General features: G+C 37.0%; 1 protein-coding gene across 3 annotated transcripts in view; it reads left to right on the top strand.

Annotated features, from left to right (window-relative positions):
• Window positions 1–12,479, top strand: part of DPP6 (dipeptidyl peptidase like 6) — a 1,012,545-nt gene that overhangs the window by 24,653 nt on the left and 975,413 nt on the right. The gene's annotated exons all lie outside the window — the stretch shown is intronic.

Here is a 12,479-nt window from a genome sequence, read left to right as displayed (position 1 = left end):
AGGGAGAGAATTCCAAGCAGAGCAGTTAGTGAAAATGCCCAGAACTGGGAGAGAAAGTGTCTTGTTTGAGTAGAGGAATGGAAGCCAGGGTCACTGGATTACAGAGTACCTAGTGGGGGAGTAATATATTAAAAAAAACTAGGAAGATGTATAGTCAGCCCAACAGTGATGGCCCCTGAAAAAACAGGGAGATAATGGATAAGAGGTCAAAGTGAGGAAAGGTGTTGGGGATTTCAAGACAGAAGGGAAAGTGGAATAATATGTATTTCAATTAGATAAGGATATTTAAGAGTTTATGAATATGAAACTGGTACCTTTGTTAATAACAGCAATATTAGGTCTGCAGCTGAGGTAGTGCAGAGGGACATGTGATAGGAAATGACTGTTAAGGAACTGGAAGATATGAGCATTTGAGGTATCGATTTGTATGTTGAAATCCCCCTAATTATAATGGCAGGAGTTGGGGAGAGAAGTCTATTGAGCAAGACAATATTTATTTATTTATGACATGTATTTATTAAGGAAAGAAGAGGAATATCATGGAGCTCAATAGATAACAACTACTGTGTTTTTGATTATGTGATTGATAAATTTGGATTGAGTGGATTTCAGTGAAACTCATTGAGTGATAGTGATAAAGAATAAGTTTTGAAGTGGTAATGGGGACCAGTTCTAGCCTCCCTGCTTTGACAATTAAGTCAGGCAGAATGCAAGAATGTAAAACCAGAATAGGAAAGGGATGCCAGAGAAGCAATGGCATCAGAAGGGGGCTATGAATCAGTGAGAGTCAGAAGATGGAAGGAATGCAACAAGAAAAGATTAAAGATTAAAACAAGTTTGTTATCTAGGGACAGGTCAGGAGAAGAGTTCTATTCTAAATGGCTAATATAAATATCAGTTCATTTAGTCTTTCCAGTTTTTTCTGAATCAGTCTGCTCATCATTTGTTATAAAACAATAATATTCCATAACAATCATATACCATAACTTATTCAGCCATTCCCCAACTGATGGGTATCCATTCAATTTCCAATTCATTGGTGGACATCATATTTTAAGAATGATGTTGGTAAGATTAAGGGTGAACATGAAGCCTTTTTCAAGAATTTAAAAGAGTTGTCATCTAGAAGGAATAGACTTCCTTAGCTTGGCTTTAGTTAGTAAGAAGTAAGACTAAGAAATAGACATTTCAATGAATTAGATTACTGCTCCTTTTCAGGAAAATTCTTTTAATATATAACCAAAGATAACCCAAAAGTAGAATGGGTTGCATTGAGAAGTTGTAAGTTCTCTATCAATGGAGGTTTTCAAGTGGAATCTAGATGACCACATGTTATGTATAACATAGATTTCTGTGCCTCTATCATTTGAACCAGATGAACTCTGAGATTCCTTCCAATTTTGAGGTTCCATGATGTTGATATTTATTAGCCCCAGCAAACTACGTACAGTCATTCTAGATTTTCAGATAGAAGAATAATATGACAAAAATTACATTTAAGGAAGATAAATCTGGATACCATGTGCAGAATAAGTGGGAGAAAAATAATACAGAAAGACTAGTTAGAAAACCATTCAAAACATGTGGCCTGGAAGGCTAGACAACTAAGAGATAGTCATTAGTTTTAAAGTAAAGATTGCCAGCATAGGGTCATTTGTGAGTCTTCCTCATAATGTTTGATGTTCTATTGAAACTTTATGGTTTCTACCACACAGTTATTTCTCAGAAACAATCACTCTCATACATTCATACAAACATATGTATATTCACACTCTCCTCTATAACAAGGACAAACAGCAAAGGAAGCCTCATCATCTCAGCAGCTTTGTCTGATATCAATGACATATAACATGCTCCTGCTCTACCTGAGACCAGGGAAGTAGTTTCATCATCACTATTCTGGAACCAAGATAATGTGTGTATTTTAGAAATATGTGCCAACAAAAAGAGAGACCTTTTCAGCTGTCTGTTAGCCAGAAAAGTCCATCAATCACAATAGCACACTGCCCATCAAAAGAAAGTTGACTAATTCAGTCAGGGATCAAAGCTATGACCTATAACGTGTTCATGCTCAGTGCATCTGACTTGTGTAAAGCATTTTATTCAGCAAAATGGATCATATGGACAGCAAGGTCCCTCATTTTGTTCATTTAAGAACTTGTGAGCTTGCTTATCCTTTAGCTTTACATTATTACAAAAGGGTAGATTAATTCTCTTTGGCCATTTTTCTTCTACTTTGGAAAGGAGAAAATAAATAGATTTTTTAAACCTCCTTTTATATTGATATTTTTACTGTTCATAGCAGTTACATTTGATCAAGGATCAGTTCAATTCAGCAAACGCTCACTAAGCTTCATGAGTGTGCAGATCACTGTCCTTTGGACTAGGAGAAAAATTTTATTAACATAGCCCCTGCACACTGATAGCTTACTCTTTAATAGTGGGATGCTATACATAAGCAATTAACTACATGCAGTCTTGCATATGTGCATGAAGGAGGTTTCCTCAAAGTGCTGGTGGTCTGAGGCATAGAGTTATTTATGAACTTGGGGAAGGGGAGAGTGGAAGGCAGGAAAAGATACCTAGAAGTGGGAGCAAGTGAATTGGACTTAAAGGAATAGGTAGTAATTTGATAGATAGAGACAGTGTTCAGTGCCATAGGAGGGCCCAAGGGGAGCAGGCAGACTGAAAGAAATAATGGGTATTTCAGGAATAAGGGACAATGTGGGTAAAAGTGTGGAGGTGAGAAAATTCTGTGAATAGTCCACAAATTGGAGTATAAAGCCCATGCAGGAAGTAAATGAGAAAAGTGAAATTATAGAAGGCTCTAAATGCCAGGAGTTTAAATAACAGAGAGCCATTGAAAAATTTCTAGGAGATGAATCACACTGTCAGACCTAAATGTACATTAGAAAAAGCAGTCAGGCAGCACTCAGAGATGAATTAAAGCTGGGAGAGAACAGAGGCAGGTTAGAAGCTTGGTACAGTTGTCCTTGGGAGAGGTAATGAGAGTATATGCTAGACTAAACTACGGTTTCAAAGATGGGATAGTAAGTAAAAAAGTGGTGATACAAAAGTAAAATCAAGAGCAGGAATAGCTTTGGTGAAGAAAGTGTGAACAAAGAATAGGGAGAAAATAATATGCACAGTGACCTTAAAAATGAAAACAAAATCAACACTCAAAGGAAGCAGAACTCAAAGTAAAGATCCAGAGAACAGTAAGGAAGCCTAGCTTCCTCCTCTGATCAACAAGGAAGGGACTAAGGGTACAGAATGTTGCACACACTAACAAATACACTTGATCAGTTGATTTTTGTCTAACTATTTTTCTTTGTTCTAAGGGAAGATTTAATGGGAATGGCCTGGATTGGGAGATGAATATTGTGATTTTGTATCTGGTAGTGATAAATAATAAAATAATAAAAACAAAAGGCATTGAAACATTCAAAGTAGATATCAGCCTGTAACTTCTATAAAAAATATATGAACATGTGATGCTAAAATTTCATATATATTCATGCTCCACATTAACTTTGTGATCTTCACTGTCTCTTGGTAAGGAGCTGAGAAGTGACCTCTTTTCCAGTGAACAAGAAAGGCAACTAAGTCTCAGAGAAATAAAAAGTTTCCTGCTGTTTTCAACCTACTCTAGATCTGAAAAGGAAATTCATTTGCAATGAGGCCGTTCTTTTCAAGGTACTGGGGTTCTTAGACAAAAATACATCAATGAAATAAATGAGAATAAATGAGTTATCTTTCTGGATCCTGATAATGGTATCTACTTCCCAGGCTTGAAGATAAATGAGATAATTTGTCAAGTACTTTGCAAACTTTGCAAACTGCTTAATGTTGACTGTTATCATCATCATCATCATCACCTTCATCTCAATAAAATAAAATCTCATTTACAGCACTTCACAAACCTTAAAGCACGATATAAATACTACTACTTATTTTGTCCTCATCAATGCAAATAATCAAATTTTAAGGGGAAATGGGATTTTGCACTTTTAGTGTGTGGTCAGCAGAGGGCAGAGTTTACTGTTTAGAAATTGTTTTATGGTCATGCATGGGGGGTTGGGAGAGAAAACAACTGCATATGAAGAATTATAGCTTCTGTCAATGTCTAGTAAATTTCTTAAGTGCAGGAAAATGGCCAAAATGGCAGGACTTAAAGATAGCCTCACAGTTCAGTTAGTCCCTAAATCTGGTACAGCATTTGGGAAATTTCATCAGAGAGGTACTTTTTGGTGAAACAAATGTCCTTTAATGTTTCTTTATTTTATCTAGAGAGAAAAACACAGGCCAAGAAAAATGCTATTCTAATATTCACCAGCTGCCTTAACATAGCAAAGCTGAGCTGGGTGCACAATTAAGCTAAACAGATTATTTGGAGAAGGGAGCTCAGACTTCATTTCAAACCCTAAGGAGAACTTATAAACAATAGACATGATTTGATTTCTTTAATCAAAAAAATAAAAACTCCCTGAGGAAGCATTTTTGGGTTGGATAGGTCTCTACTCCCGCCCTTCCCAATCACCCTGTCAGATCATTATTTTCAATATTTTCATCCTAGAAAAAATATTAGTCATTTTGAAGGATTGGGAGTTATCTACAGTAATATTATTGGTAACTGCTAACCTCATGCTTATGATCATATTTTTCATTATTCTCAAAATCCATGATGGTCTGTAGTTTGAAAAACCTATATCCTACATTAATTTCATGATAAGATCTATTAAATTATATGCTATAACTGAGGAGAGTTTGGTCCCCAATCAAACTGGGCCAATCAGCTCTGTAAAAAGCGAAGAAAACTTATTTTGTAATTCCAGATTAGATACTCTAACTTCTAGCTGATGTGGAACTAGACTCATTAAAGAGATTGAATGAGAAAGTATGAATGATTTAGTTTAAACCCATTCCCACTGCTGGAAACATAACCTGAGCAGAGGATCTGAAAAAAATGGGTTGGTGCATCACTATAAAGGAAACAAAAAATTAAAAAGAAATTCCCTACTAGTCTTTTAGTCAGATGTATTGAGTCTCTGCCAGTTATAACCATAATGTCTAATTATATACATATGTGGGTATGTATATGAGTATAATACCTATATATTTTTAAATAGTGTTTTCAGATTTACAGGAAAGGCAGAATGCTATAGTGCATAAATAAGTGGTCCTGGAGCCAGGAAGAACTGAGTTCAGTTTCCCTTGCTGACTAACATGGCCTGTGTGCTTCTGGGCCTGTCACAACTTACCAGTGCTCTGGAGGGCTTTCTACGATTAAAAGTTGCAGAGAAGGTATCAAACCATGCTGATTGAGGGAAGTTTCCTTACAAGGAGCTCCTTATATCAATGCAATTGCAGGACGATTCAAAAAAAAATTCTAAATTTTCCAAAGTGATTTGAAGACATTATTTCATTGGAGTTTTATAATAACATTATGGGTGGGTGAGTGCTGTTTAATAATTGTACCCATTTTATAGATTAGGAAACACAGGTTGAGACAAGATAAATGACTAACTCAGGGCCATACCACTATTGAGTATCTAAGATAGGATTTGGACCCATGTCTTCTTGAATCCAATTGTATAATCTGTCTGCTGCATCATATTCCCAAGTAGAGGACTTGGTCCTTGGATTTGTTAAGAAATTTTCAATTGTTTTTCAGAGCTTTCTGACTCATTATGATGCCATTTGGAGTTTTCTTGGCAAAAACACTGGAGTGGTTTGTGTTTTTCTTCTTTGGCTCATTTTATAGATGAAGAAACTAAGACAAGCAGGATTAAGTGACTTGCCCAAGTTCACACAGCTAGGAAATGTTTGAGGTGGGATTTGAACTCAGGAACATGAGTCTATCTGACTCCAGTCCTAGCATTCTCTCCTCGCTGTCCAAGTTAGTTACCACCTTAGAGTAAAAACCGGACCCTGCAGAAATGAGTCAGAAGATAAATGTTTTAATAGATAACAAGGGAGAGGAAAAAGTCCAAAGCATGGAGGGTTTTGTAGGAAGAGTAGTTTCAGTTACAGTGGGTATCCATTAGGTAGCCAAAGTTTCTATTAAAAGAACCAAGTATTGGTGTAAAGGACAATAAGTGGGGAACGAAAAAGAAAATTGGAGTTGGGGAAGGCAAGGAAAATAAACTTTGTTAACTTTTTGGATTTGCTGAGGACAGGCCCTGAGGTCTAGAGCATCTACATATAGTGTCTGCTCAGTCAGTTGACCAGAGCCATCCTGAAAACAAGCACTGCTGTACAGGACTGAGGCCTAGAAAATGTCCTGAGTCAGATTTCTAAGGAAATCATAATGTATTGAAAAGAATATTGGATTGAGAGCCAGAGATCTAGATTCTAGTCTTGGATTTTTCACTAATTGACTTTGTGACAGTGGACAGTTATTTAATGCCTCTGGACTTTGGTTTCCTTATCTATAAAATAAAAGGGTTGGACTAGATGATCTTTCAGTTCTAAATGTGAAGGAATTCTATAATAAAAGCCTGTCTACAAAAGCAAATGGGAAAGCTTGATATTACTTCTTTTCTCCAGTCTCTGTTCCCTTTGACAACCCCTCTTCTATCTTGCATTTTTGAGTGACATCCTCAGAAGTCTCAGTGCTATTCCCATATGAATTTTGTTCTTGATCTTTTTTTATTTCTGGGGAAAAATTCAAAATGTCACTTCTCTTTTATTACTGGCTGTTTTACAGTAATTTCTTTTGTCTTCTTACAATCTTGACTAGACTGTAAGCTCCTAACCTGCAATGTTGCCATCTTGGACTTCTTTTATGTCCTTCTAGAGTGCCTAGCACAGAGCAGGGAAGGCAGTTGTAGAATAATATAATAGATTGTAGAGAGCTCCTAGTCCAGCATCCTCATTTTACAGATGAGGAAACCAAGCCCCAGATCAGTGAAGTCATTTGACCAGGGTCATATAGAATGAAGATCAGAACTGGGATTAGCTCTTAAATAGTTTTACTCCCAATTCATGGTTTTTTTCCCTGAATATTTCCATAAATATTTGTTACTTGATGGAGTTAAGTAGAAGGAAAAAATAAAACGCCTATCAAATAATTCCCCTTCAAATACATATTCTGTCCTGAAGAGGGAAGCAGGTTCCAAAATGTCAGCAAAGATGAAGAAACACAACCATCTCTCTATCCCCCAGGGATTATTAACAATCTGAAAAAGTCATGTCATCAAATTATTCCCTGAAGTTCATTTAGTGACAAAGTTGCAGGTTAGTTAGGCTTACTAAAACTGCTGCATACAGCTTAGTTAAGAAATTGTAGAAAAGGAGAGATTGGCATAGGGTATAAATTAAGACTATCTGGAGGCTAGAAAGATATGGGGGATTTTTTTTTCTTGTTAAAGTATCTAGCCAAGTCCTGGAAAATAATGAGTGGTTGCCATAGCAACCTTGCTTTCACATGACACACACAGAATAACATGAAAAGGAATGGAATCAAAGGGACCAACCTGGTTTTAGACTTTAATTTTTTTTCAGGGTGGGGAAGGAGTTAAGGGGAGATCATTTCTCTATTGCCCAAATAGTTTATAAGACATGTTGAATTTTTTTCCTTGTACAATTATTAGGAAAAATAAACAAAACATATAATAAAAAGAAATTAATTCAAGAGAAAGGGAAATAAAGATTATTCCCTTCTGAATAATGTTATTCTTTCTCCCCCTCCCCCCTTCACTCTGGCACATCTTCTTTGTCCACTCCACCCAATGCAACAAACATTTCTCATTCATCTAATATGTATAAGGATGTCACTGTGTTAGGGATTAGGAATACAATGTCAAAATGGAAAGCAGGTCCTGCCCTCAAGGTGCTTACATTACTGGGACAGGGGGTGATGTACAGCAGTCAAATGGATGAATGGACTATATATGGATACATAGATCCATGGACTAAGGATATTCTTAATTAAGAAACTGTAAAAAAGAGAAAAAGACCCAAGACGTTATCAGAGAACCCACATTAGAGGGAGAGGGAATATACAACAAATAGTTCCTCTCCTCTCACAAATGAACTACACAATTTTTTCCCTGCTATACTAGGAGTCATTTATCTGAGCCAATCCCCATTACAATTGTGGAACTCTATTGAACACTGTGGAAAACAAAAAGAAATTTAAAACCCAGCTCCCATAGATCTTCAAGTAGATTACACTCTGCTGAAACTGAGAAGATAGAAAATGTGTGAATCATAGAACAAGTAGATGCCACAGTGAGTGATACTCAATAGGTGTTCCAAGAAGGAAGGGACAATTATGGGCTGGAGTCACTGGGGAATGCGGAAGGTAAGTATGGACCTAAATAACTATAAGGGAAGGTTTAGATTGTTAAATTTGATGGCTAGTGTTTCAAGGGAAGTAGCATCCTAAGCTAAGGCAAGAGGCTGGAGCTTGACATATATGGGGCACAGTGAGGTCACTTGGCCAAATGAAGTATATTAGGGGGCTGTGAAAAATAAGGTAGATAAAATAGGTTAGGTGGGGCAGATTTTAAGTTACTTAGAAAAGCAGGCAGAAGAGTTTGGACTTGTTTCTTAAGGTGGAAAAGGATCCTATATCAGTATGTGAAAAGTTCTTTACTCCTGGCCCTCTCTCTCATCAGACATTTTCTCTTCCTACATACTCTTTCCACTCATTCTCCCAATCATATGCCTGAACTTCTAAAACTGCTTTCTCCAAAGCTGAGAGCTTTGTATATTCAGAGCTCACCTCCCAAGAGGAATCTGACTTTTTGAGAAGTTTATACAGAATGTGGTGACCTTTTGGTCTCCAGATTCGTGAAGAATTGAGGAGGAAATAGGTTAAGTCTGAGGAGAGAAAGCATCACAGCTAGTTCTTTCATTGTTTGATGCTATCTATTCTGTGCCTCCTTAATCTCTTCTACTCCATGCTAGACACATTGAGTTCTTTCAACCGTTGCTAGTAGGATGCTCTTCAACATGTTGGTTGCATCACCCCCCACATTCTCATCTTATCTATTAGGGATGTTGTTCAAGGGTTCTTTACACTCTGTAAGAGGTTGACCTCATAAAATCTTTTCCAACTCTAAGGTGTTCTGATTCTTATTAATGTAGTTTGGAGATATGTCACAGCAGTGTCACATTCAATTCAACACATATTTATTGAGTGCTAAGTGCGAGGCACTATGAGAAATTCTCTTTCAGGGAGAGACATTCAATCCCTAGGAGGCTATAGCAATCTTAAGTCACTAGGAATTTTGGTTTGGAAATTCCCATTTTTCTCTTACTGGAGATTTACATATCACTTATAGTCTACCCAGTACCTTGAACTCTTGTTTGACTTGCACTGTCCAAAACATCACTCTGATTCCTTCTTCCATCTGCTAAATCTCCCAAGTCTTAGCACTGAATTTTTACCTTCTTGGCACCTCCAGTGCCCCTTGTTTCAAAATCTTGTCATCTCTGGGCTCTGTTTCTTCATGATTCTCACTTGAGCTTGATTGAAGTCCTTGACCAGTTTATTTTTCATTTTAGAGATCAGCTTCAATCTTTTGACTAAAAAAAGCATATCCTTAGGGGAAAGAGATGAAAAGTAATAAATCCAACAACCAATATTTATTTATTAAATGCCCAAAGTGTGCTTGGAATTATGCTAGAATAGCAGGGGGAAGGGAAGGTATAGAGAAGCATAAGATTTGTTCCCTATTCTCAGTGTTTATAATAAAGTCAGGTACACGTATGCATATATATATGAGTATTTGTGGATATATGTAAGTGTATGCATACACAAATATCTCTATATCCATATATAGATATGAATTCAAATCTACAATATATATAAGCACCTACTGTGTTCAAGATGCAGTGCTATTTTTTTTTTTTTGGCTGAGGCAATTGGGGTTAAGTAACTTGCCCAGGGTCATACAGCTAGAAGTGTTAAGTGTCTGAGGTCAGATTTGAACTGAGGTCCTCCTGAATTCAGGGCTGGTGCTCTATCCACTGCACCACCTAGCTGCCCCACAGTGCTAATTATTGTGGATACAAAGACAAAACTGAAATATTTCTTGCCCTTGGAAGGCTTATATTCAATTGGGGCTAGGATAGAACACAGCATGCACACAACAAAGGACCAATACAGATAAAATTGAGGAAGGTGAGTGCTGGGGGCAGGGATCTGAGTAGTAGAAAATGATAGCCGAATTAAGTTTTCAGGTAAGAAAAGAACAACTCAAGACAATGTATATCTAGTGCCAAGTGAGGTGAGCAGTCGGTGAGGAGGAATTCAAGAGAAGGATTAATCCCTTCAGACTTTGGTAGACAATGAAGGTTAGCTGAAAAAAAATAGAACCCAAAAAGGTCCTTGGATATAGTGAGATATTTATCAAGGAGAGGATATTGAGTGAAGTCAGATGCAAAGGAAGATTTTCTTATAGTTTGGAACAACAGATAAATAACCCTACTAGATGTGCTATTTAGAAGCAAGCCAAATACTTCCAAGAGTGCTTTTCAATGTCTAATGCTAATTATAAGTGGGAATGTGCCTTTCTGTACTTCTAGCTTATTGTTGAAAGTGACAGCTCCTGATGTTAGCAAATAAGATGGCATGTTATTTATCCTGTGGCAGTTTGGTGTATATAATGGGAAATAGATGCTGACTGTTAAGGTCATTGTTAAAGGCTCCACAGAATTATCCTTTTCTCACCCCCATTGTCACACTACACAACCACACAGATAACACATCAGCCTCCCTTCAAGGATCTGTCTCCTTACAGAGATCATTTCCTATCCACAGTCCCTCCATACAGCTTACATTTTAATCCAGTAGGAAAAGCAATTGGCTTTGAGCCTACATTCTTGTTTTTGTTCTATCTCTAATTAAATGTACAGTCTCTAAAATCACTCATCTTGCTTGCATCTTTATGGAAATAGCTACTTGCTGATATTAACAATAGTTGATTTTGTCTTTTTTTGTGCAAATGTCTGTTTTCTCTATCGATCTGATTGTACAACAATCCTTATAGGATATTGAAGGATAAGGATTATGCTTTCCATTTTATAGAGGGAGAAATTGAACCATAGAAATGTAAAGTGATTTAGCCAATGAAGGTCACATAGTGAATCTCCTAGTCTGTGTTCTTTTCACAGTTACAGTTACTGAGTAAACATTAAGAAACAAATGATTACAGGTGAAAAAAAGCGTGTGTCACAGAAACAAATTAAATTTGGTTGAAATCAATATAGAATCTAGATAGGAGCAGGATAGGACAGACTTCAAGAGATATGTTGCATATTTTGCTAGGAAAAGACCACACCTTAGTTTGGAATTAGGGCACTTAAAATCCAGTTTTCCAAGTACTTTCATTGCACTATCATGTAGTAGAAAAATCAGCCAAGTTTTTTAGCCATCTGATCCTCAAGTGTTTTCCCTTTTCAGCCCTTTATCCTCAACTGTTCAACCAACAACCCCAGGAAACCCTTTGCCTGGACTCAGTTCCTCTCTGAAGCCTGAGCATTCACTAATCTTGGGCAAAAATAACAAGTAACACTTCTTATTTGTTGAGGATTTTGCTGTGGACTTGGGGGTGTTTTGTCTAAAAAAAAAATGTGATTAGTTTGAACAGATGAGAAGCAGTTATTTTTAATGCTGATTGCTCTGCCAGACTGTGCGGCCGCACAGATCTGATCTTCTTGCTTCTTCATATCTCTCTTGAGCTGTGACTATGGAAGAGCTTCTTGAAGAGGAAACAGTCCCAGGAATCAAGGTAAGAAGGCTCTAATTAAGAGTTAGGAAACTTCATTAACAACCACTCTCTTTCCCCTTGCTCCTTTAGAGGTTTAGGGAAAGGAGGGGTTATAGAATGAGAGGGTATCTGAGGACTTAGAAACTTGAAAGCATTCAGAGGAGAGCAAATCTTATTCCTTATTCACTTGCCTTTTCTGCTAAATATTTTGAATCATATACTATGAAAATTCTACTGACTATCTTATTGAGAGAATTGATCGACACGAAGCACAGTAGAGGTCAGTCTTTGGGAATGTGTTAGAGGCAACTCTACATAATAATTGAAGTACAGGACGTGGGAGTCTAAAACACCTGGGATCTAAAACTCTTCCATAATTTGTGAATTTCTGTGACCACAGGCAATGCAAACCTTTTTGAACCTCAGTTTTCTTATTTATAAAATAGGGACAAAAATGCCAACCACCTCTCAGAGTTGTGAAGATCAAGTGAAATAATGTTTGTAAAGTACTTTGTAAACCTTGAAATGCTGCCTTAAGTTAAAAGTACCATTTAGAAAAAGAGGAAAATGGTCAACTGGAAAACTTTTCAGAGGGTTCCAGGCTGCTTCCTTTTTTTGTACTCATTTTCATGTGTATGTCCTGATTATTGGGCTTCACTTCCTCAAAGGACCAGAGCACAAGATAACATGAAAGGGTCATGTGAGTTGACAGACCTGGTAGTCTCCCACTGCCTCTTCTAATTCAACTAAATAGAT

This window comes from Antechinus flavipes, chromosome 5 (assembly GCF_016432865.1).
Source record: "Antechinus flavipes isolate AdamAnt ecotype Samford, QLD, Australia chromosome 5, AdamAnt_v2, whole genome shotgun sequence".
Classification (NCBI taxonomy): Eukaryota; Metazoa; Chordata; class Mammalia; order Dasyuromorphia; family Dasyuridae; genus Antechinus; species Antechinus flavipes.
The sequence above is the reverse complement of the archived record's forward strand: the minus strand, read 5'-3'. Positions and strand labels throughout refer to the sequence as shown.